Here is a 25,265-nt window from a genome sequence, read left to right on the forward strand (position 1 = left end):
GAACTAATCATAACTATGAAATAACCAAGATCAAATCATGTCAAATCATCAAGAATAAAATAAATATTAGATGCGGAAGTGTACCTGAATAATTGATAGGTTGAAATCCTTCTTTCTTTGGTTATGATCTTCCAGGAAGATAGAGTTCCCTTAATTATAAACTCTCTGATGGGGATAAGAAAAATACGAGATTGTCTATTTCTTGGGGACTATAACCCATTTATATAGCTAATTTATGAATAAATTATTTCTATAATTATAACTTTGCCCTCATCGAATTATAAATACAACTTTAATAGTATCTACACTTTATTTCCATGACACTTTTAATACCTTCATATTTATAACAGAATTGGTCACTTAATTTGTCATATTGTAAGATAACAATATACATTATAAATATGTGCCCATAATTATGAATTTTAATCCAACAATCTCCCACTTGGGTAACATATGTTCATGATAAATGTATAACCTTATGAGCTCAAATTTGTTATCATACAATAGGTTCTACAACAATCTCGTCCATCAACTATATCCATATAGGATCAAAGCAGGCTTTTCCATATTTATCATGACTAGACCCATCAATGGTTACGTATACAAACAGTCAAATGACATAAATCAATCACGGAGCATAGCATGGAAATTACATGTAATGTGAACTGCACATGTCTATTTCCAATTGGTCCTCTTTATACGTTAGTGATATCAAATTTTACCAAAACCAGAGTGGATATAAACAAAAACAAACTTTATTTATGCAAAAAATAACTTTAAAATATATCTTTAAACTGAAGTTGTATTTATAATAAACGAGCATTAAAATTACAAACTCCCACTAAAACTGAATATCCTTAAATGATATTACATCCACATGAGTAGTGTGCTCATGAAAGACCTTGGGTGAGAGTCTTTAGTATGCTCAGTTATGAGTTTGTACCAACATGCTCTAAAACACATAATCACTCTGAATTTTCTTTAAGAACCAAAAAATAATGTTTATGTTCTTAGACTTAAGATATTTCTATTTATATGGAAAAAAGAACTGCAACTTAATTGTCACAAAACAATTCAAGTGGTCTTTCTTATCACCCATAATTAGCAGTTCGTGTGACAAATTTTGTATTTATATTTCAATAAGTCGAAGTCCATAAACCTGATGATCTCTTACTTACTATATCTCCGATATGTGAGCATGTAACATTTTTTGTTCTTAGATATATTGCATGAATTACTTGGCTGCTATCCAACGATTCATACCTGAATTGGTTAAATATGTACTTAATATCCTAAAATCATATGCTATGTCTGAATACATATAAACCTGAGTATACATTAAATTATTTATTTATTTTGAAGCATAAGGAACCTTTTACATTTCCTTAGTTTCAAAATCATCCTTAGGGCACTAATCAAAACTAAACTTGGTTCCTTTAGCAATAAGGGTATTTGATTTACTCCACTGAACTTATAATATATAGTTATCAACCAAATTCATCTCAAAATCAAACAAGATAATCACTTGGTGAAGTTTGTTATACAATTAACAGGAGTAATACTTGAACTTATAAATGGATTTCCTTAATTTGCATATTATTAATTTCTATCATTAGATACAATTTTCTAATTGCATCGTTAAAAATATTTCATCAATGTTGCCATTGAGTGACACAATTATGAAATCCAACTTATGTAACTCAAAATCAAATATGAGCAAACAAGTATCATGTCATTTATAATTCCTGAAATAGTCTTTCAATGAACCAAAGAGAAAGTCTCTAAAAAATTAATACCTCATCTCTAAGTATATCTTTTATATATAAGATGTCTTATACTTCAACATCACCATTTGCATCATCTTGATTATAAATAATCATTTATAACCATTAACTTTGCACCTTTAGGTAAGAGGATAGTCCTCAAACTTATTATCTTGTATAAAACGTATACTATGCTTACTTGGCATTAATTACTTTTGAGAGTCTTAACTTTTATAACATGAAGGAATTTGATTAGATCATCTATCATTATATTATCATCCTTATTCTTTTAGAAACAATAATCTAAAATAATATTTCTCTCATCTCGTGGATCTTCCTAATGACCTTGTTGTGAGAGTTGACTTTTATCTTCCATAACAATTTTTTTTCTAAATTGGAGAATTGTTCAAAATAATCTTATTGAGATTCTAGACTCACTTCTTGATTGACGACATGTATGAACACATGGATATCATCAAAAGTGGTAATAGGAATTGAGTTATAATACAATTCCTCCTCAAAATTAATTCCTTAAACCTTATTCTCCCTCCAAACTCAACATCCTAAAAGATAGTGTTATAGATCTCACCATAAAATATTTTTAATTTTGAGATCATAAAACTTATATCCCCTTGGACCGCTCAAATAACCAAAGTAGTTTCTTATTAGTTTAGAATTTAATTTATCCTCATATATCCCAATTTAACTTAAAATAGAACAACCCTTTGTAACATATTGTGTCTCTTTAAGTTGGACCCTTAACAACTACATTCTAATTTGTTTTTGTTTTTACCTTATCTTTATATGTACTTTTTATGTGAGTACTTTTAGACTTATTATGTTTCATCCTTTCTTCCTCTTGCACACAATAAAAATGAGCTCATTTAGAGTTCATTTCTTCCTTTGAGTTGATTAAACTTTATAGGACGTGATATTGAAATCACAAGAACAAGTAATTCTTCATAAAAATTCAATCTTAAGTGTCTTAAGTCTTGAAGCAATATGAAACATATCCATAATGTACTCCCTCACATTTCCTTGACCCTTATACTTTACAGACATCAAAGAAGTCAAAAGTGGTGTCATTTAAACATTATTGTATTGGAAAAATATTTCTCAATTTCATCCAAGAAAACATTGGCCTTAGTGATATTTCAGATTATGTGCCCCTAAAGGCTTCTAAAATGCTATCATAAATAAAAAAACTTAAGTCTTTGATTGTTTTTGAAGAATTCCTTAAACATGCATTTAATTCATAACTTCGTAAATTTCTAAAGACAAAATGAAAAAAAAAAAGTTTAACCAGAAGTCAAAATCAAAATACATATTACTGAATTAAATCTTTAATCAAACTGAATCGAATATATATATAATATGTAATTAGAAATTTCAGTATTATTTTGACTATTACATATATATATATATATATATATATATATATATATATATAATAAGTTTTTTTAATTTAATAACACCATTTATATATATATATAATAGTATAATATGTAATAGTCAAAAATCAATACTGAAATTTATAATCACATCATGATTTCTAAAGTAAATAAAGTTGTCTAAATGGTGTTATTAGAAATTAAAAAAAAAATTAATATTTGACTTTCCTCGAGAATGTGTTTAATCATGAATATATCTTACTAAACCAAAACATAATTTACCTTATTTTTAGTGTCTACTTTTCCTCTTTCAACATCTAATTGTCGATTATTCCAGTGTCCATAATTGACTATTTTAAATCCCCAAATAAATGATGATGAAAACAAAAAGATGTAATATTACATATCATCAAATATTGAGTAGGAAATTGAATATAATCATACGAAAAAAGACCATAAATTAATTTCATATAATACAAAACATAATAACCTAATTTATGATTTTTAAATTTATGAAAATCAATATATATATTGATTGTGACTAAAAAATGTAACTGTAGTATGAATAATTCAAATTCATATATTAAATTACAACAAAATTATAAATATACAAAGAATATATTTTATCAAATTTTGCATTTCCTTACTAATCAAAACTGTTGAAAATTTATAGTTTTTCTTTAAACATAATATTTCCATAATAATGAAAATAAATCATATGAAATTAAAAGAAACTAAAATTGAAACTGAAACTATTTCAAAAGGAAAAACATACAAAGAATTCAAAACTAATTGAATTATGCATTAAAATTAATGCACAGAAGCACCAAACAATTAAAAAATTGTCGCTCAACAATCAAGCATAAACAAAAGTTTAATATATTGATAATGGCAATCCAAATATAAAACTTTAAATATCATATTTTATCATAATTATACTAAATTTTTTAATCATAAAATTTATAAACCCTAAAAATGGTATACCTTAAAATATCTCATCCTTCAAATTTTAGAAACAAAAAAGAAATTTTTGATTCTCAATGATTGAACATGACAGGCAATTATATCACTTGTTAGAACTAAACATAATAAATATGAAATTTAATTCTCAATTGATATTTGGCTTTGTATCGTCTTCGTCGTCGCGATCCCAGTGTTCGTCTTTGGCGTACATTTGCACGGTCAGAAGATCACATATTTCCTGAGACCACTATTAGAGTCACCTCCTAAGCCCTTCCATGAAATCCCTCACTGTAGATACCCGTTTTTGTCCGGGTCAAAAATATTTATTATTTATTATTATTATTATTAAATAATTTATAAATTTTGCATGCCACTACAAATCGAACTACTCCCAAAATCCCAGTTAGCTAAATATTTCCGCAAAACTATGGCATCTTCGTCTCTGATTGGTAAACTTGAGGCTGATATCGAGATCAAGGCTTCTCCTGAGCAGTTTCACGACATGTTGGCCAACAAATTGTACCATGTGCCCATATCGAAAAAGACAAGGTTGACAATGCGATTACATGAAGGTGAATAGGGGAAAGTTGGTACCATTTTCAACTTCCATTACGTTCATGATGGAAAGAATAATATGGCAAAGGAGGTGGTGAAGTAGTAGGCCATGAAAGGAATTGTTGAGATTCACAGTGACCATAGGACCCTCAAACAATGAAAATAAACAATCAGTTTACCTAAACTTCACCTAAGCTCGTCATTTTCATACCAAACACAAAGAAAATCCAGATGCATCCAGGGGATTTGGTGAAGAGATCAATGATAATCAAGAGTATTCGAACAGATTGAGGGAGAAATGAAAAAATGAGAGAATTCGAAAAAGAAATAAAAGAAAAGAAAAGAAAAGAGGGGAACTCCCTGATCAGAAAAAAATAGGGATTGAAGAAAAAAAACCATGTAACAACCCGATTTGTATCGGCAATCAATAAAATATAACTAAAATTTTCAAAGGTATTATCTTTTTTTACTTTCAATCTGAGTATAGCTATCCTATTTTCATTCGAATATAAGAAAATAAGAGAGGGTAGGGGTTTCTTTACCTTAGTTGTCAGCCCTTATCGTCAGGTTAAGAGGTTGCCAAACTCCGAGGAAGTGTGGTGGCCGACGTTGGTGGTTTTCCTTTTAGTGAAGGGTGTTGCTCGTGAGAGATGATTAGAAGGTGAGACGAAGAGAGGGTTGTTGAAAGGTTTTATTTTTTAAGGTTTATTTCACGGGTAAACTAAAACAGAATAGGAGATATATTGCCTCCTTAGCAATTTTGAGCAAATAACGCTAAGGTCCTCATACCTTTAGCGTGTTTTGCATTTAAGTCAGTAAATCATGGTATAATTCTCCTAGGTCCATGTACTTTAGGTACCTTATTATATCCTGGAAACTAAATTGAGGTATAACCGCGTTTAGGTCCTTGTGGCGGTTTTTGCATTGTAGTCATCTTTACTATTTATATTTTATTGTTTCACACATTTAGTACTTGATTTTAATCATTTTCTTTATAAGTCATACGGGTTATTTTCAACTGATTACTATTCCAGTGCCTATTTCATGTTCCTACGTTTTTTTTTTCTAGGATATTTTATCATACTTATTGTTATGCATGCAAACCTTGTGTTTAGTCACCTAATCATTAGTTTGTTAGTCTTTGTTACTTTATGTTGTAATTGGTATTTAAGTCTCGTGTTAATATCTATATTAATCTGAATATATATATAACATTAATGTAAATTTACTTAATTTTGTTCTAGGCATGTCAATAGTTGCAGTTGTATTTACTGGGCAAGTTTATTTACTATAAAAGCCTATTTATAATTTTTACGTATATCGATTATTTGTTACTTATTATGTTTTCAAAATATGTTCATACATGTATATTTACTATTCTAACTTTTAGCAAACACTATTTTATTGATTTTTTAATGTTATTTATTCAAATATTTCAAGAACACTTTTAAATAATCAATTCAAAGTAAATTAATCAAAGTTCGGTAAATGGATCATATTTTAAGTTTATATTTGATTCATGATTTACACTATTTATGGCGATATGTAAGCGAGACGGTATTAATTTGGGCACTGTGGGTGTGCTAATCCTTCCCCACGTATAACTGACTCCCGAACCAGTTTTAATTGAATTTTTGGTAAACGCATATCAACTTTGTTTTAAAAAATAATGTTTCTTAAAAGTTGTTTTTAAAAGACGTTTTTAGGTATTCACTACCTAACTCAAAAGTTGATGGCGACTCTATCTAATGTTTTCCAAATTAATCTAAAACCACCATTTCCAAAATTAAAGTCACAATGTTTTTAAAACAATAAACAATTGTTCCACCTGAAAAATGGTTATAACAGCTTGGCAACTCCGTTGGAGATTTTTTTAGAGAGTCAGGCTATAAGTCGCTTACTCATTATTGTTGTGGTGGAAATTATGAGTTCAAGCCTTAGTTAACTTATGATCCTTTTATTAAAGTTTTTAATTGCTTCATTTTTATTGTCATACTAACATTTGAATTTTTGCTTTCAGATCTGTCCAAGCTGTAGTCGAGAGGTTTTATTTTCTGTTGAGTCAAAGGGTTGAATGTTCCTCCTCACACACATCACGTGCCTTTGCATAACATAAGCTGTATAGCCGAGCTTCGAACCCTTCCTAAGTGGGGCTGAAAGCGACGCATTCGTGAGAATTTATTCTCCGTGCAGGCCTAGCAAGTAACCTTCAGGATTCATATACTTTATGTCTTCGAGTGAATTTATCTCCGCATAGGCATAAGGGAATGTATCCTCTCGAATTGAACTCGGTCCGTTCAAACCTATAATGGGTGAGGATCGAGGGTTTGGCAGCCCAAGAGGGCACTGACATCAGGGACATTCGAGTACCCTTTTCTCGTTAGAGCCAAAACCATGCATATAGTGAACCGTAGAACGATCACCCTAAGTATAGACATATCGAACCTCATTCTGTCACTAGATACCCAAAATAGATGTACACAAAGGAGAAGCATTTCTGAACCTTTTCTTTTTTATTAAATTCTGTTGAATAACAACATGCGAACTAGATATCATGCGGTTATGATTATTTTCTTGAAATAATTATTTTGTGTAGATAGCATGTCTGGGTAGGATTATTATCTAAGAAAAGCATGCTCTGGTAGATATCATAACGGGGTAGGTGTTTTATTCATCTTTGAATAACATTTTTATCTTTATCAATTATTTACCTGTACACTAACTTATTTCTTTTGTATGTGTCATTTTTCATCCTTCTTTGAATTGCATTGCATCGTCATAAGATAATGCGAAAATGTTGATCCGCAAAGGGATATTCATGAGAAATCTTCACAAGAAGAGATAAAAATTTCAATCAAGTAGTCGCGTACACAAACATGCGCCTAGGGCTAAGAGAAGTTCAGAGTACTAGAATGAGACTGGTTCGAAGATCGTGCAACATTTGAGATTGAAAAGTTGATCCTTGATCCAAGATTAATCCAACAATAGATTCTTATCTACAATTTATAACTAGTCATCAAGGAGCGACGTACTGACTTCAGCACCATCGAGGCATTAACGGAGTTAACTTACAAAGCATTTAGGGGCATCAATTATAAAGATGAAGATCCAAGACGAAGCAGTGAGCTCGAAGATCGTGCAGTATTCGAGACTGAAATGACAATCCACTGATCTAAGGAGTAATCCAGCAATAGATTCTTATCTCTGATTTTTCATCATTAACTATCAAGGAGTAATGCACTTCATCACTGCCGAGGTATTAACAAAGTTAGGTTACAAAGCGCTTGAGGGGTATTATTTTCAAGAAAGAACATCCAAGATGAAGTGGCGATCCACTTCAGATTCAACATCTAAGCGAAGACATGTTTGTAAAGTGGACTGTCTTGTAATGTGAAAGCTTTTATTTCAGGTGAAAATTATTCTACGATATTCATCGTTGGGATCAACATTTTTGTATTTGCATTTGCATAATTGCATTTTGCATAACATTCATTTAAACATTTTACATGCATATATATCTTGGGGAACTCTGAGGAAGTGGTTTTAACTATGACTCTGCATTCACACATCACTAAAAATGGAAGCCCAATTTGAGCAAATGAAGAAAGATTTGGAAGAGAATTTGCAAAAGATGCAAGTAAAGTGGGATGTTAAAATAGAGCAAGAGAAAAAAGCCACCATGGATCGTATCTTGCAAAACCAAAAAGACCTAGTGACCAAATGGTACAAAAATTTGTTGAGCTCAAACAAGAAATAGATAAAGAGAAGATTTTCTCAACTATAGGAAATCTGAACGTATAATGGCCTATGCTAATCAACATCGATTCATTTCACCCCATCAGATTCCAAGTCACCAAGTAAGTTCCTCCACTAAATGCAAGCAACCATGTTAAATTCTCGTGGTAATTCTACTAGTCATACATTTCTGCTCCTGAGGCGACGAGAAGAGCCAATAATGAGATCTCAGAGAATTTGAAACAATGGTGCAGAGAGACATTGAACAGAATGAGAGGACAAAGCTCTCACAATGAAATGGACGCAAGAGAACTAGTCTTAGTTCCCGACTTGATGATTCGCCCAAATTCAAGATGCCTGGGTTTGAAAAATACAGTGGAACCAGTTGCCCTAATTCCCATCTCACGATGTTTGTTCAAAGGATGAGGGGTACACCAACAATGATCAGATGTTGATCCACTACTTCCAAGACAGTTTGATTGGACCCACTTCTAAGTGTTATAATCAATTAAGTCGTACTCAAATACGCTCTTGGAAGGATTTGGCTAGTGCTTTCTAGGTCAATACAAGCGAATGATTGATAGGCCCTTGATCAAACAACGCTGCAGAATATGGAGATGAAGAGGGGTGAGAGATTCCGACAATATGCTTAACGATGGAGGGATGTTGCATCTCAAGTGCATCCACCAATGATTGAAAGATAATTCATCACTCTATTCATCGATACATTGAAGTCTCCATATATCGACTACATGATAGGAGTTGCCACCAGAGTTTCTCTAACATCGTCATCTGTAGAGAAATGATTGAATGAGCTGTCAAGAATGGCCAGATAAGTAGTACTAGCCATACTGACAATGAGGAAAGAGTTGAGATCAATATAGAGGGATCTTACCAAGCTAATCTGGGGACTAAACCTCTTAAGGTATCGCATCAATCAAATTACAATGATATATGAGGAATTTCTTTCAACTCTAGTTGAGAAGAATCTTGTGACTCCAATTCAATCTAAACCAAGAGAGGCCCCATATCCTGAAGGTCATGATATTAACGCCATATTCAATTATCATATTGGGATCTCAGGGCACACCATTGAGAACTATGGGGCATTGAAGCGTAAGGTTCAAGATTTGATCGATCAGGGTCATTAACATTCAATGTGTGATAGGGCATTTGATTGGATTCTGCTAGGGCATCCATCAGGAGTATTTGTTGCATTCTCATGCATATCATCTTGTTTGAACTTGTTTTTTTTGTATTCTCTTATGTTTAAATGTTTGTGAGTCGCTTGATGTTGAACATTTTCAATAAAATGTTTCCTTCTTAGGAAATGAACAATGAGCAAATTTCAATCTTGAAATTCTTTGAATATCATTTTATTAAAAGCTTTTTAATAATTAAGGTTGTAAATCTTGATAAATTAAAAGATTGAACCTTAAAAAACAAGGACCCCTTGATCCTAACCTAGAGCATACATCAGATTATACCTTTCTCTTGTAGGGATCGAGCTAGTTTTCTCTTCTCATGAAGAGTCCATCATTTGGCATTCATTTATGTGTTAGGAGCGAACAAATAGGCCATCTAGCACATGAAATTTCAAAGCTAATTGGTTTCTATTTCTGTTGATGACGTTCAACAAACACCGGGAGTATAACATGTTCTCCTCAACAAGCTTAAGAAATAGAATCTGCATACTCAAAAAAAAATACCATATATGTATAAAATAAAACTGAGCTATTCCGCTAAAGCATTTGGTTATAGATGAAACTCGAAAGCCCTGGCTTTATGAATAGATTATATTCAAACCATGACATTGATCGGGTACTCAGAAATTCAGTGTATGCTCCACTGTGATTGTCAAGTCGAAGACTTTATGATGACATGAATCTTTCAGCTAGCCGAACAAAGGCAATTATAAAATATATACACAATAAAGCTTGAGCTGGTCCCTCTAGAGCTATGGTTAAATGCTCCGGCTTTATGGATAAGATTCAGCTAGCCATATAATGGGAAATTAAATCAAATTTACTAAATAAGGAGTTTCGGTGAATGGACTAAGGGAGCTGAGGAACACCTGTTATAGTCAACTTCACACGAGCACTCAGAAATTTCATTTTTAGACCGATATTTTTGCACTACCTTGACTAGTAAGTCTACGAAGCTTGAACAAATGTAAGATTTTAGAGAACTGAAACAGAAGTATTTGAAAGGTCTAGCTATGATTTATGCTAGTTGTGTCATTTTGTTCGCCTGATTAAAATTTCAAACCAAGAAAGAGGGGCATGTTTATAATCTTCACGAGACCAAAGCAAGGAAACAAGCGTAGAATTTAGGTAGCCAACCTCAAAACCAAATTTTGACCTTGATATTTGTCAAAGATTTGCAGCTATCAAGGATTAAAGAGTAGTTAATCTTTTGATATACAATCAACTCATGTTTTATGATTTGCTCAATTGTGAAACTTAGGGGAGGCAACATTTTCAAAATTCCTTTTGATTTTTTCAAATTTGAAAATTCAAAGGAAGAAAATCTTTTCAAAACAAGATAAGTTCTCTGGAAGCGTATCTTGGAATTCAACAAATATCTCTTCAAAGTAAGGATCGAAGCTAGGAAAGAGAAGTCAAATCTTTGGGGCAAAATTGATGGGGCAAGGGAAATAAATTGTCTCAGGTCGAGGTTTGCAAGAGTACACCCTGGTAGAATGAAGACAAATTGAGTCAGAAATAGAACGAAGATGCTCACGCAAACGTTCCCCTCACATATCAATACATACATTACATACATGACACATGAAATTTGCATCTTTGCATTCATTATCATGTGCATCAAAGATATTTTTCTCCTCTAAGGACAAATTCAAATAAATTTCATCTTGACATCTATCATAACATCTAAGATAGTCAGTCAGAAAACATCATTTCGATATTTAGGAAATAAAAGCTCAGAAATGACAGATGGCTTCAACTGAAAGAATAATGGCATCCACATATTTGACTTCTGAAGTCAACAATCAAATCTGCTGAAGATATTTCCTCAACATGAAGAAACAAGCAGACCATCTATCACATTGATGGTGTTTTCTAAAAACAAATTTGGTCTCACTTAAGACAATTTCTCAAAACAATTTCATCTCACTTGAGACATTTTCCTTTGAGATACAAGATTGAGTTGTTTTCAATGAAACAAAGTTGATCACATTTGAAATTATTTCTTTTCAAACAAAGTGTCTCTCTTGAGATAGTTTCTGAAAAAAATCTTTAAGTCTGTTCACTTGAAACAAATTTTATAATCTTTGAGTCAGTTCTCTTGAAACATCCATCATAAGATCGTTTCTATTTAAACGAATTTTGTCTCTCTTGAGATAATTTCTTTGAAAAATCTTTGAATTGTTTCCTTTGAAATAAAGTCGTCTCACTTGAGACAGTTTTCCTCAAAACACCAAATTCTAAAATTGTTTAACATGAAATAAAAATCATCTTTGAGTTTGTTTCACTGGAAATAACAACCATCTTTGAGATATTTCTCTTGAAACAAATCTTATTTTCTTGAGATGTTTCTCATGAAATAATAACCATCTTGAAATCATTTTCCTTTAATGATTTTGTTATTTTGAGATAATTCTTGTGAAATACCTATCTTGAGTCTGTTTCCCTTGAAACAAAACAAATATCTTTGAGATCGTTTCCCTTGAAATGAATTAAATCTTGAGTCTGTTTCTCTTGAAACAAAACCATCTTTGAGTCATTCCCTTGAAATGAATTTTGTCTCTTTGAGACAACTTCCTTTGAAGAATAATCTGTGAATTGGTTTCTCTTGAAACCATTATACTAAAGATGGTCAATCGTCATCACGTAGGAATCGTGTCATCACTCGACCAGATTTCCTCATCACATAGAAGTTGTGTCAACTCAGATAATCAGCCATCTCCATCACGTAGGAACTGTTTTATCACCTTTAGATGGCCTGCCGTCCTTATCGTGTAGGAACCGTGTCATTACCTGATCAGATCTATTATGTAGGAGTTGTGTCAACCTTTGATAACCAGCCATCCTCATCATGTAGGAATCGTGTTATCACTTTAGATGGCCAGAACTCTTCATATATGAGTCGGTCATCACACGACCTGATATTCTCATCGTAGGAGCTATGCCAACCTTTGATAACCAGACGTCCTCATCGCGTAGGAAACCGAGTTATCACCCTTCCTAAAGATGGCAAGAACTCTTCATCACGTATGAGCAGTGTCATCCATTGACTAGATCTTCTCATTATATAGGAGTCTTGTCACCATAGACGACACGAACTCTTCATCAGTATGAGCAGTGTTATCCCAAATCAAATACTATCAAGTTTCCAAAACCAAAAAGAGAATCGAACAAAACCTTATGTCTTTTTCGTCTTTCCTATTCTTGTAACACAAGAATGTGCAAAGAGGGGCAGCTGTAGACACCCATTTTTCTCCGGGTCAAAAATATATTTATTATTTTATTATTATTATTATTAAATAATTTATAACTTTTGTAGGCCATTGCAAATCGAACTACTCCCAAAATCCCAGTTAGCTAAAATCTTTCTGCAAAATTATGGCTCTTCGTCTCTCATTGGTAAACTTGAGGCTGTATCAAGATCAAGGCTTCTCCTGAGCAGTTTCACGACATGTTGGCCAACAAATTGCACCATGTGCCCATACCGAAAAAGACAAGGTTTGACAATGTGATTTACATGAAGGTGAATAGGGGAAAGTTGGTACCATTTTCAACTTCCATTACGTTTATGATGGAAAGAATAATATGGAAAAGAAGGTGGTTGAAGTAGTCGGCCCTGAAAGGAACTTGGTGAGATTCACAATGACCAAAGGCCCTCAAACAATGAAAATAAAATAAACAATCAATTTACCTAAACTTCACCTAAGCTCGTCATTCATACCAAACACAAAGAAAATACAGATGCAACCATGGGGATTTGGTGAAGATATCAATGATAAATCAAGGGTATTCAAATAGATTGAGGGAAGATTGGGAAAAAATGAGAGAATTCGGGGAAAAAAGAAAAGAAAAGAGGGGAACTCCCTGATCAGAAAAAAATAGGGAGGGAAGAAAAAAACCATGTAACAATCCGATTTCTATCGGCAATCAATAAAATAACTGAAATTTTCAAAGGTATTTATCTATTTTCTACTTTCAATCTGAGCATAGTTATCCTATTTTCATTCGAATAAGAAAATAAGAGAGGGTAGGGGTTTCTTTACCTTAGTTGTCAGCCCTTATCGTCGGGTTAGGAGGTTGCCGAACTCTGAGGAAGTGTGGTGGTCGACGTTTGTGGTTTTCCTTTTAGTGAAGGGTGGTTGCTCGTGAGAGATGATTAGAAGGTGAGACAAAGATATGGGTTGTTGAAATGTTTTGTTTTTTAATGTTTATTTCACGGGTAAACTAAAACAGAATAGGAGATATATTGCCTCCTTACTAATTTTAGGCAAATCACGCTAAGGTCCTCATACCTTTAGCGTGTTCTGCATTTAAGTCAGCAAATCATAGTATAATCATCTCCTAGGTCCCTGTACTTTAAGTACCTTATTATCCTGGTCACTAAATTGAGGTATAACCGCGTTTAGGTCTTTGTGGCGGTTTTTGCATTGTAGTCATCTTTACTTGTTTATATTTTATTGTTTCACACATTTAGTACTTGATTTTAATCATTTTCTTTATAAGTCGTACGGGTTATTTCAATTGATTACTATTCCAGTGCCTATTTCATGTTCCTACGTTTTTTCTAGGATATTTTATCATACTTATTGTTATGCATGCAAACCTTTGTTTTTTAGTCACCTAATCATTTAGTTCGTTAGTCTTTGTTACTTTATTTTGTAAATTGGTATTTAAGTCTCGTGTTAATACTATATTAATCTGAATATATATAACATTAATGTAAATTTACTTAATTTTGTTCTAGGCATGTAAAATAGTTTCAGTTGTATTTACTGGGCAAGTTTATTTACTATAAAAGCCTTAATGTTATTTAATTTATTACGTATATCGATTTATTTGTTACTTATTATGTTTCAAATCTTATGTATTCATACATGTATATTTTAATATTCTAACTTTTAGCAAACACTATTTTATTGGTTTTTTAATGTTATTTATTCAAATATATTTCAAGAACACTTTTAAATAATCAATTCGAAGCAAATTAATCAAAGTTCGATAAATGGATCATATTTTAATTTTATATTTGATTCATGATTTCTATTTATGGCGATATGTAAGCGACACGGTACCAATTTTGGGCACTGTGGGAGTACTAATCATTCCCCACGTGTAACCGACTCCCAAACCCGTTTTAATCGAATTTTTGGTAAACGCAGACCAACTTTTGTTTTAAAAAACAAATTTTCTTAAAAGTTTTTTTTAATAGACGTTTTTAAGTATTCAAAACCTACTTAAAGGTTGATGGCGACTCTATCTAACTTTTCCAAATTAATCTAAAATCCCCATTTTTCAAAATTAATCATAACTGTTTTTAAAACAATAAACAATTGTTCTCCCTGAAAAATGGTTATGACATCACTATTATCATGAGAATGTGACAATGGAGACACTCTGCAAGCTTCATGGATGGAAAATCCGCGAGACCCCTAGAGTCTTCGATGCAGTGTTGTTCAACAACGAGATCGACATCCTCACGCTGCGTTGGAAAGAAATGTATCGTACATATCTCAGTTCGTGCTTCTTGAGTCCTACTCGACGTTTACTGGCATACCGAAACCATTGCTTTCGCTGGCAACGACATCGATTTAAGTTCATCGAGCCTCGTTAATATATGGATGGTGGGAGGTTCAAGAAGGGTGAAAATTTTTTGTTGAGGAAGCATATCAGAGAGTGCATTGGACAAGCTTATCAAAATAGCTAGAATAGAAGACGATGACCTATTGATTATGTCGGATGGAAGAGATCCTAGCGCATAGGATTAATCTATTGAGATGGTGTGATGATATACCGCCTATCATTCATCTTCAGCTGCGAAACTATCTTTACTCTTTCGAGTATATCTCGACAAAAAAGCTGGAGAGCCTCGGTCCATAGGTACAAGTCGGGCAAGACCAGATGCATTACCGTCAAGCCGATATTATCTTATCCAATGCAGGGTGGCATTGTAGCTTTTGTTTTCGGTACATAAGTGAGTTTATATTTAAGATGAAGGCTTACAGCCACACCGATCGAATGAGGTTCTCCCACTACTTGAACCCCAAAAGGATTCAGGATATAATATGCAAAGGAGCTGACCTATTCGACATGATTCCCGAAGAATACACATTCAAGGAGATCATCGGGAAGATGGGACCTATACCCCGCTCGTATTTGGCTGTCCATCTTCCCGAATATCTGTTGAACAACGCGGTCATACTAAAATATCTTTTGCTTGGCAACTGCAAAAGAGAAAATGGCTGAATTGAGAAACATGCCCGGAAGACTCAATTACGAGTTGTGCCTCACCGGAGTGACCTGCATTGGTGTAACATTGTTAGAATTATGCCTTTATTATACTGAAAGCTAGTTAGAACCATGATTGTGAGGGGAAACTCGATATATGTTCTCTTTTCGAAGTCGATTAATTTCTTCCATTGTGGAGGCATATCGTATTTCTCGATCCGATAACTGTTATCAAAGAAGATAGGTTAACTGGTTCGTGATCGAAAATGGCATATTCACCGGATTTGCATAAATGACTAGAATGACATTTTCCCAGATTTTTTTGATGGGAATCTTTGTTTTTCTTAACTATTGATCCATGACTTGTTAATTTGTACCATTTACATTCTTCCATTGCTCTCTCTCTCTCGGATATTGTATAGTTGATTCATTGACTTCATATCAATTTCGACGATAAAAATTAATTAAATTATTTCGTCTGATCGTTCACTGTTGGGAAGAACAAAGGATTGTTTTTGATGAATATTCTAGTTGGCAACAATTATTTCATGAAAAAAAGTAATAATAATTTCAATAAGATATTGAGCATAATGGATGGTGCAAAGTTGTCTTATCTTTTTGCTTGGTCTTTCAGCATTAAAAAAAAGCACTAAACTTACCAATAATCTAGTTGGGGATTGTTTTTGTTAAGAAATACATGTATTGAAACATTAATTTATGATATACATCATTTACTACAATGAATTTAAAATCCGTTATATAAATATGATGAATTTTATAGAATATAATAATCAATTAATTTTTTTTTGAATGGATGGACGAGTTATAAACTTGAACTCATAACTAATGGGATGAGTTCTAATTAGTCATTATTTTTAAAATTCATCCAGCTCATCTGACAAATTTCAATTTTATTATAATAAATAATTTAGATGTGAAATTAGATATTCAGCATATGTAGATTCTCACCCAATATTTGCCTATGTTAACCAAAAAAACAGAGGCTCTTTAATAAATAAATAAATATATATATAGTAGGCTTCTTTTTTACTAAAAGTTTAATAGTCATTAAAGAAGTTTGCTATTTCTCATTGCATTTTAGTTATATAAAAACTTATAAAAAATGTATATATATATTTTTTTATTTTTATTAGATCATTTTCGTATAAGATATTTCTTTTGAATAGTCTGGAATGATTATAAGGTAGTATCTATGTATATTTTTCTTAATTATTGACAACCACTCAAGAGACAACTACTCAAACTCAATACCTTAAATGAGAATAACACTCTTTAACCACCTTCTCTAATGCTATGACATTAAGCATGTTGTGGTTTGAAGTTCTTTATTTTCCGACAACTAAAATATTAGAAATAACAGTCAAATATAAAGGTAATGAATAAAATGAACCTGATATCAATGTAATGTGAATTATGATGCACTAAGTGCCATGTGTGATTGTGAACCCAAAATCCAATTAACGTTTTGGATCATTCGAGGATCAACGGACAAAATGGCAATGATGTTACCGCAGAAGTTTGTTTCAAGATGTTCTAAAATCTGAAGATTTAACATGAAATTCGACAAAAAGTAAACACTCATCAGAGAAAAAGACTCCGATAACAGCACTCTAAAACGTCATCACTAAACAAGTCATTTGAACTCCATCAAAGGAGAAACTGGAGATACTCCATTCAACATTTCATTTGCACTCCAGTATTTGACAGCCAGTATCTTTCTATATAATGCTGCATTTTATCTTTTCTTCCCTAGAAACAAAAGGGTTTTTATCAGACAATAAGAATTATCTTAACAATAATAACTTGTATAACTCAGAACCTGTTTTGGATCATGATATACGGGTTCCCCACTTTCCACTGCTTGTCTTCTGTCCTTTACTCAAAAGGAATGACAAATATATGGCAAGTCCTTCAATCACATCTCAGCTCATCAAAATGGGGAGTTTCTTTGTGTTTGGTTCCTCAGATTCCAAAATTAGTCACTAACACATCATTGCCAGCTTCCTTGGTGATCATTTTAAATTCAGCATCTTTGTTTTTCTTCAAACCAGCAAAATTGCCTCTATCAATCCTATCCAGCTTCCCATAAGCATTGTCTGCATAAGAATCATCACTCTCGTAATATTCGACCCTATTTTTCTCATTTCCCTTATTTCCCTTCATGGTATAAAATCCATCGTCTTCATCACTGCTGCTCTTGAAATTTTTACTATAATTTGATGCTCTGAAATCACAATCTTTCTCAGCATCAGATTCTAGCATTGCATTGTCAAGGTCACTCAATGTACTTTCTATCTCAGAATCCTCTTCTGCCATTGCTTGCCTATAACTACCTCCAGTGTTTCTTCTTACACCTGCATTGTTGTTCCACCTTCCAACCTTATCTTGCTTCCGTTTTTGTACCATAGATCTCTTGGTCTCAAGAACTTCTTCAGAATCATTGGCATCATCAATTTCGACCTCACTCACATCACCAGCAGTAACTCGATTCAATTCAGCAGCATCTGCAAAATTTTCTTCATATTCGTCATCACTATCAGCAGTCTTCTTGTTTCCACGTGCATATTTCCAACCCCTTGACCCTCTAACCTCATCATCAGAATAATCATTTCTAAGGTCATCAAATCTCCCTGGCCTTCCACCAAATTCTTGTCTATTCAAGTATCTAATTCTGCCAATCTCTTCTTTTTCTTCTTCTTCCCCTTCAGCCCATTCTCGATCAGCTGCATCCTCAATCTCAGCTATGAATCTATCTAGTTCCTCCTGGTCGCTCTCCGCAGGAGCTTCTTCATGTGCCAAAAGGCTATCTTAGGTTCTTCCTTACGTGACTGGGCACCACGAAAGACGTATGGGCTGCCTTCCTTCTCATCAATTGCATTGAAGAATGTTGAAGCAACTCTCTGAATACTGGCCATTGCGACCGGATCTTCAGGGTTAATACCTTCCCGCCGAAGTTCTTGTTCTATCTTCTTTATGTTTAGCTTCTGAGATTCAAGAGCTTGTTCAAATCTGGCCTTGAACAATGCCTGCATTTAAGATAAGGATATATGATTAAACACTTTTTCCATATAGAAAGCATAAGCCAGATACACTACTGATGCAAACGATAGTGTAGTAAGGACCATAACAAGACATTTACCTTCCTTTTAGTAAGAGTATTGATGGGAATCAGATTTTTTGGTTGGCGATAGTTTCTTCCACGGAACATGATAATAGTTTTTACATTATGTATGTTAATGACAATTCCACCACTCAATCTTGCAAGCATTGTTGACATTTCCTTGATCTTTCTTTGGGGAAGTTATCACAACAAACTTGTACTGTCTCATGAAACTTCCAATGAAGATGCATGTTTTGGACAACACCTCCAAAGACCCCACGGACTCCGACCGGATAATTTTTGTTTCTGAATCCTATCTTCTTAAAGGCTTGAAGCTGCTCAAGGGTGAATAGCTCTGGATCATGCACAGAAGGCGGTAGTTCTGGCAGCTCATACTTCTTGAGTTTTTGTAATAGTAATGCCACTTTCTTCTTAGCCTATGTTGGTCAACAAATCATATGTTGATCAAACTATTTTCAGAAAGCCAATAATAGACAACCCGAGCAAACTACCCTAACATTGAACTCATTTTTTTCAGCTAAAAATTTCACATTTCAACAGTAAAGCACCATTCTAACCATCCTCCAGTAACAATAGAAAGAACACGAAAGAACACTCAAAATCTCTGTCTGAATGATTGTTTGACCTCAAAAATGTGTTAAAACATTAAAACTTGCTTTACAATAAACCAATTACGATATGCTAAAGGCAAGCATCAAACAAAAAAATCAACACAAGAAATCGTTCATTAGTGCATTGTCAGTTATCAATGGCTCAATAACTTACTCTTTTAAGGTTGTAAATAAACCTCTTCATCAGTCATAAGCTTCTTCTTAATTTTCTTAGCCCTCCGGATTTCTCTAGCTGTTTTACCAGACTCTTTCTGCATTCGTCTTTCGACCTTGCTTCGCATACTCCCCTCTTGAAGTCGACATTGTCCGACAGCATCCATTGAAGGGATTAGTAAAGGAAGGAACTGAGGCAAAATTATCTCCAAAACATCCATCTATTCGTATCACACTGTTTGAGACTAAAGTGGAAGCAGCTTCCTTAAAATCCACAACATTCCTACATTTTAATTAAAATACAATGCTCAAAGATATAAATAGAAGATAAAACAAAATATCCCACGCAAAGAACAAAAAAATACAAAAAAAGTGATAAACCCCAAAATTTTACCCCCTTTTTTGAAAAAAAAAGGAAATTGTTAAATTCCATCATAATTAAACTAAAGCATACGATAAAAAGTCCAAGTGAATGAGGAAAAAAACTAATCAAATACTCAGTTACAATGTAAAGGAAATTGAAACTGAAGAATCAAGCAATAATAGAGAAGCGTACCTGTGGGAATTTGATTGTAACAGAGAAGACATAGTCTTCCAGCAATGTTTTTGAAAATTCCTAGCAGCAAACATTTAATCTGTCAATAAAATGCTTCTTTTTTTGTCGTTCACTTCTTCGATTCCATTGTATTTCGGCGAAAAGAAAGATTAATGGTGAAGAGGTTCCAGGGTTGGGGGTTTTTTTTTTGGTAAACTATGTTTCTAGGTCACTCAATCAGTGGGGTTTTCTTTTAGGTAAACTATGTTTCTAGGTCACTCATCATTTCTTTCTTCTTATTCACCAAACTTTTAAATATTCCATTTTTCTTAACATTTTGGGTTAATTTATGTAAAAGGTCTCCGAATCTTTCCTTTCAAACTCAGAATTTTAGAAATTTTCATTAATCTTATTGTAATATTTTTTCATATTCGAATTGTGAAGAGGTTGAGAAGGAAAAAATAATATATCTGAATGTTATGATGATTATACAATGAAGATTGTAGATCTAACCAAGATATATCAAGTTTTGATTTGAAGTTTTATTTTATTTTGGGGTAAATTATGCATTTAGTATCTAAACTATCAATTTTAGTTTGTTTTAGAACCTAAACTTTAATTTTTTTAAAATCATGAATAATGTTTATTTTTTTGTTTCATTTTAGCAATCCATTAAAAATTTAACATAAGTTTTGAAGAAAAAATTGAAATTTAGGTACTAAAATAGACAAAAACTAATAGTTTAGGTATTAAACGCGTTAAGTTTTTAACGGTGGATACTAAAATGAAACAAAAACTAAACGTTAGGTATGATTTTGAAGAAATTGAAAGCTTAAGTACTAAAATGAACAAAAACTGATAATTTAAGTACTAGACAAAAAAAGAGAAAAAAATTCTTAATATCAGTTAGTTACAAGTAATAGTTAACAATGGCGAATGATGATGAAAAATGATACTAGCCATAGGAAAATTTGATCAATTTCATAAATAGAACTACTCGAAATGTATCATTTTTCTGCTGTCACTATACAACTAACGATTAAATGATAAAAGAAAATAAAATTTGAAAGCTAAATGATAAAATTGAATGTTTTAAAATTGATTGATTCTAATAGAACAGGTAATATTTGAATGACTAATGCATAATTTACCTTTTGTATCTGAACGAGGGTAGCAACAATTAATATATTGTTGGATGTAATCTCGATAAAATCCTTTACGACGTCGTTTAATTGACCGAGTATCATTTTTATAGATTTAAATATACTATAAAAAATCAATATAAAGTTACTTTTCAAATTATTAGTTTTAATTAAATAATTAGTGTTCCATGTTAAGATGATTTTTTTCAGAAAATAATGTATTGAAATAAGATATTTTTCAACCAAAGAGTTTAATTAAATATACTCGTGCCAAGCACATATTCGGATTCAAATATATTCAAACATGATGACAGATGATCCCTCAAATTCATAATAAAAATAAAAAATAAAAAAACTCGTAAAACAATTAAATATACTTATGTCAAACACATATTGGAGTTCAACACGGACAAGTATGCAAATTCTAGAGGAGGCATTTGGATGCACCTTATAAACATTGAGATTTCCATCACAGCAACCCTTAAACCCCATGAGTTTGTCGATCCGTCTAAAATTCATGCAATGCTAACAGACACATAGGATACCACACAGCTTTCCGTCATATACAAGTTATAGGTTGTGGTATTTCTAACATCCGAGACTGGTTACCTTATTCAACTCCCCTAAACATCAGTTCATGTATCATCGGAAACGAATTTGCGTTTCGAGAGATTCAGTAACACTGGTTAAAGCAGAAGAAGAACTTCTAGGTCGGTCTTCCTTGGCAGCTTTCAGAGTTTCCGCTACATCATATCTTGCAGCCATCAATGAGCTTGTAACGGGAGACTCGGGTGGCAATACAACATTCTCCGAAGTCATTCTCTTAGGAGGCGTCAGGCTCCGGTGGTGAAACGGTCGAGAGATAGTGTAATAACATTTGTATGATCTGGCTGAAATTGGGCCGAGTATTCGGATCTGCTTGCCAACACGATGTCAAGATTGACGCCAAATCTTCTGGAAGGTCCATGGAACTAGGCCTCACATTCTGAAACAACATAGTTAAGCTTATACCACAATGATTATATCAGAAGCCCGTAGTTCACTTGAAAAACATGATGTATATGAGTTTATTCTTGCTTAACAAGAATTTTTTTACAGCATCATCGGAAACTGGATTGTGACCATAAATCGGAAAAAGCCTCCATTCCGACATTCTTTTGAATCACTTTAGTTAAACGAGTCTAACTGACAAACTCATTATTCAAATGTATAAGAGGTATAACTACCCGGGGTTCAACAGTGGTTAGTTAAGGGTATCATTCATGGTGCTGATATCATACAAAAAAAAGGCTGAAAATCATTACCTTAAAAGCAGCTGCATATGCTGCTTGTAAATTTGACATGCCTTCAAAAGGCAACTTGTTATGGATGAGTTCCCACAAAACAATAGCAAAGCTGTAGGCATCCACCTTATGATTGTAATGCTTTTTCTCTCCTTGCCTTAACGTGACTGCTATAAAGCTGTTAACATATGTAAAGGGTTCGGCGTCTCAAACATCCGAAAAAACCCAAAATCAAGAGAGAAGAAAAAAAGATTAAAGTTTTGAGGAAATCACTACATTACCTCAGGAGCCATCCAACGGTATGTCCCGGTTTCAGCAGTCATCATTTCAGTTAATGACTCTTCCCTGGCTAAACCAAAATCTGCTAGTTTAACTGTTTTCCGGCCCTCAGTCAAGATCAAGTTCTCTGCATACGAAAAGAAATTATCAGGATCATGCAAACCTATAAGAGGTGACCAGGCATTATTGCATAAAGTTCATTAAAGACTGTTGCTACTTCATTTATTTGCAGCTGAATTATATTATACATCTATGTTTTCAACCTTTTCAAGGAATGCTACTAATTCAGGCTTATTAACACACTAGTCATACCAGGTTTCAGGTCACGATGAATGATCCCATGGGAGTGTAAGCATTCCATTGCACGAGCGATATCAAGTGCGAAGCCAATCGCTACATGTGTGTCCAAGCACTTTGGCCGCAAACTCAGAAGGTATTTACGCAATGTCCCACCTAGTAAGATCTCAGTTACTATGACATCATAGGCTCCTTGCAAGCTCCAATAAACTGAAAACAAACAAAATATATGCTAAGATACGAGCCTATTTCCAGTTGTTATAACCTAAAACATCATGATTAGCCGATATTCATTATCGATACCAACAATATCCTCAAAAGAAGCATAATTCAACAACAAGAAACTCCTGACATATATGATGATTAAAAAACCTTCACTAGATTTTTATGTTGAACTCTGGATAACACTGCAACTTCCCTTGCAAACCTTCCTTCTCCTTGCAATCTCTTCAGGGGTTTCCCCTTTTCGAACAACTTTGATAGAAACATTCTGGTTCCTGTACCTAAATGCATCCAGTGGATTAAAATACATGAGATAACTACTATACAATAACAGGCACCGATAATCCAAATATATCCAGCCTACAGAATAATTGCACATTTAATCAAATTACCAAGGCCAAGTAATTTTGAAGGATGCCATTCATTTAAAAACATAAGCTTTGTGTTCTTCACAATTGACCAAAAGGTCAAACTGGATGAAGTAGAATCCAAAGAAAAAATTGACTTACCCCCTCATAACTTTAGCATGAGCACCTTCACCAATCTTAGGACCAACAAAGAGCTGCTGAGGATCAATCAACCTTAGCATCTAAATTGAACTCTTGAGTTGAAAAAAATCCATTTGAAGACCCCATTGTTAGAAACCACCCTTTTTTAAGACAAGAATTGAAGAAACAAAACCATTTCAACAATAAGGGATGCCTTTGCCTACATTAAGACCCAAAGTCTGAATTTTTACTCTCTTTTTCTCCCAGTTTTAAAACAACAAAACCATCCCAATAATCAGGGATTGCAGATCCAAAAATCCATCAAGAATTGCCCTTTAATACGAGGCAGGAATAAAGTCCCACATGTTCTTAGCAGACAACCCGCAACAAACATAAATTTAATACAATAACTTTATACTATAGATAAAAAGAAATACATAAACCCAGAGGGAACAGAGAAATAGAAAAGACCCTTAGCAAACAAAGCAAACACTGACACAAAATAATTTTTAAACACACAGATAAGTTTTTTTAATGGGAAGTGAGCTGAGTAAGCAAAAAAAAAACAATAGTTGAATTATAGAAGGAAATTAAAAGAATAAATTACTGGGAGGACTAGGAGAGTTAATAGTGGATGAGAAGTGGCCGCTGGGCTGGCTATTGAAGAGACAGAGAGAGTATTTAATAGCTGAAGGTTATGGAAGTGCAATGAAAGCTGTTGTTTATTTTCCTTTGATTTCCCCGAGTATTTCATTGCAAGTCTCGACTTAAACAACAGTGATTTTATTGTTCATTCTTGAATTTCCATTTCTGACAACAGTGATTTCTTCGTAATTTCTCTATAATATTAATATAAATCGATTTTAATATTTTAGCACTATTGTAAACAATAAAAGTAATTATTGAACCAATTAAATATCATAATAATAAAAGTTAGACCGCAACATGTGCCTGTGGATAGATAGAATAGTACCTTTATCAAACCATGCACTGAAAACAAATTATTAAGGGAGTTGGACTCTCACTCTCTTGGTAGGGGCTAGATTTTGAAGTTTTCATAAACAAAACTATTGATGCTGATATGTTTAATAATTAATACTTATATATTAATGTCAATTTGTCTATATTTGTACAATTATTCTTCTAAAAATATATATTATAATTATTAAATATTTAATTCATTAATCAGTTAGTCTTGACAAAATTATAAAAACTCAGATCCTAAATATTATTCAAGAGCTAAAGTTTCATTATATTGAACTATTGATGATTAATG

The 25,265-nt window shown here is 33.0% G+C and overlaps 3 pseudogenes; 1 reads left to right on the top strand and 2 right to left on the bottom strand.

The window, feature by feature from the left end:
* On the bottom strand, positions 1 to 24,366 carry LOC120187390 (annotated as a pseudogene).
* On the top strand, positions 4,266 to 15,864 carry LOC120187740 (annotated as a pseudogene).
* On the bottom strand, positions 17,605 to 20,467 carry LOC120187389 (annotated as a pseudogene).
* Positions 24,367 to 25,265: the final 899 nt, after the last annotated feature.

Source organism: Hibiscus syriacus, unplaced genomic scaffold (genome assembly GCF_006381635.1).
Source record: "Hibiscus syriacus cultivar Baekdansim isolate YM2019G1 unplaced genomic scaffold, ASM638163v2 tig00113725_pilon, whole genome shotgun sequence".
NCBI classification, from domain to species: Eukaryota; Viridiplantae; Streptophyta; class Magnoliopsida; order Malvales; family Malvaceae; genus Hibiscus; species Hibiscus syriacus.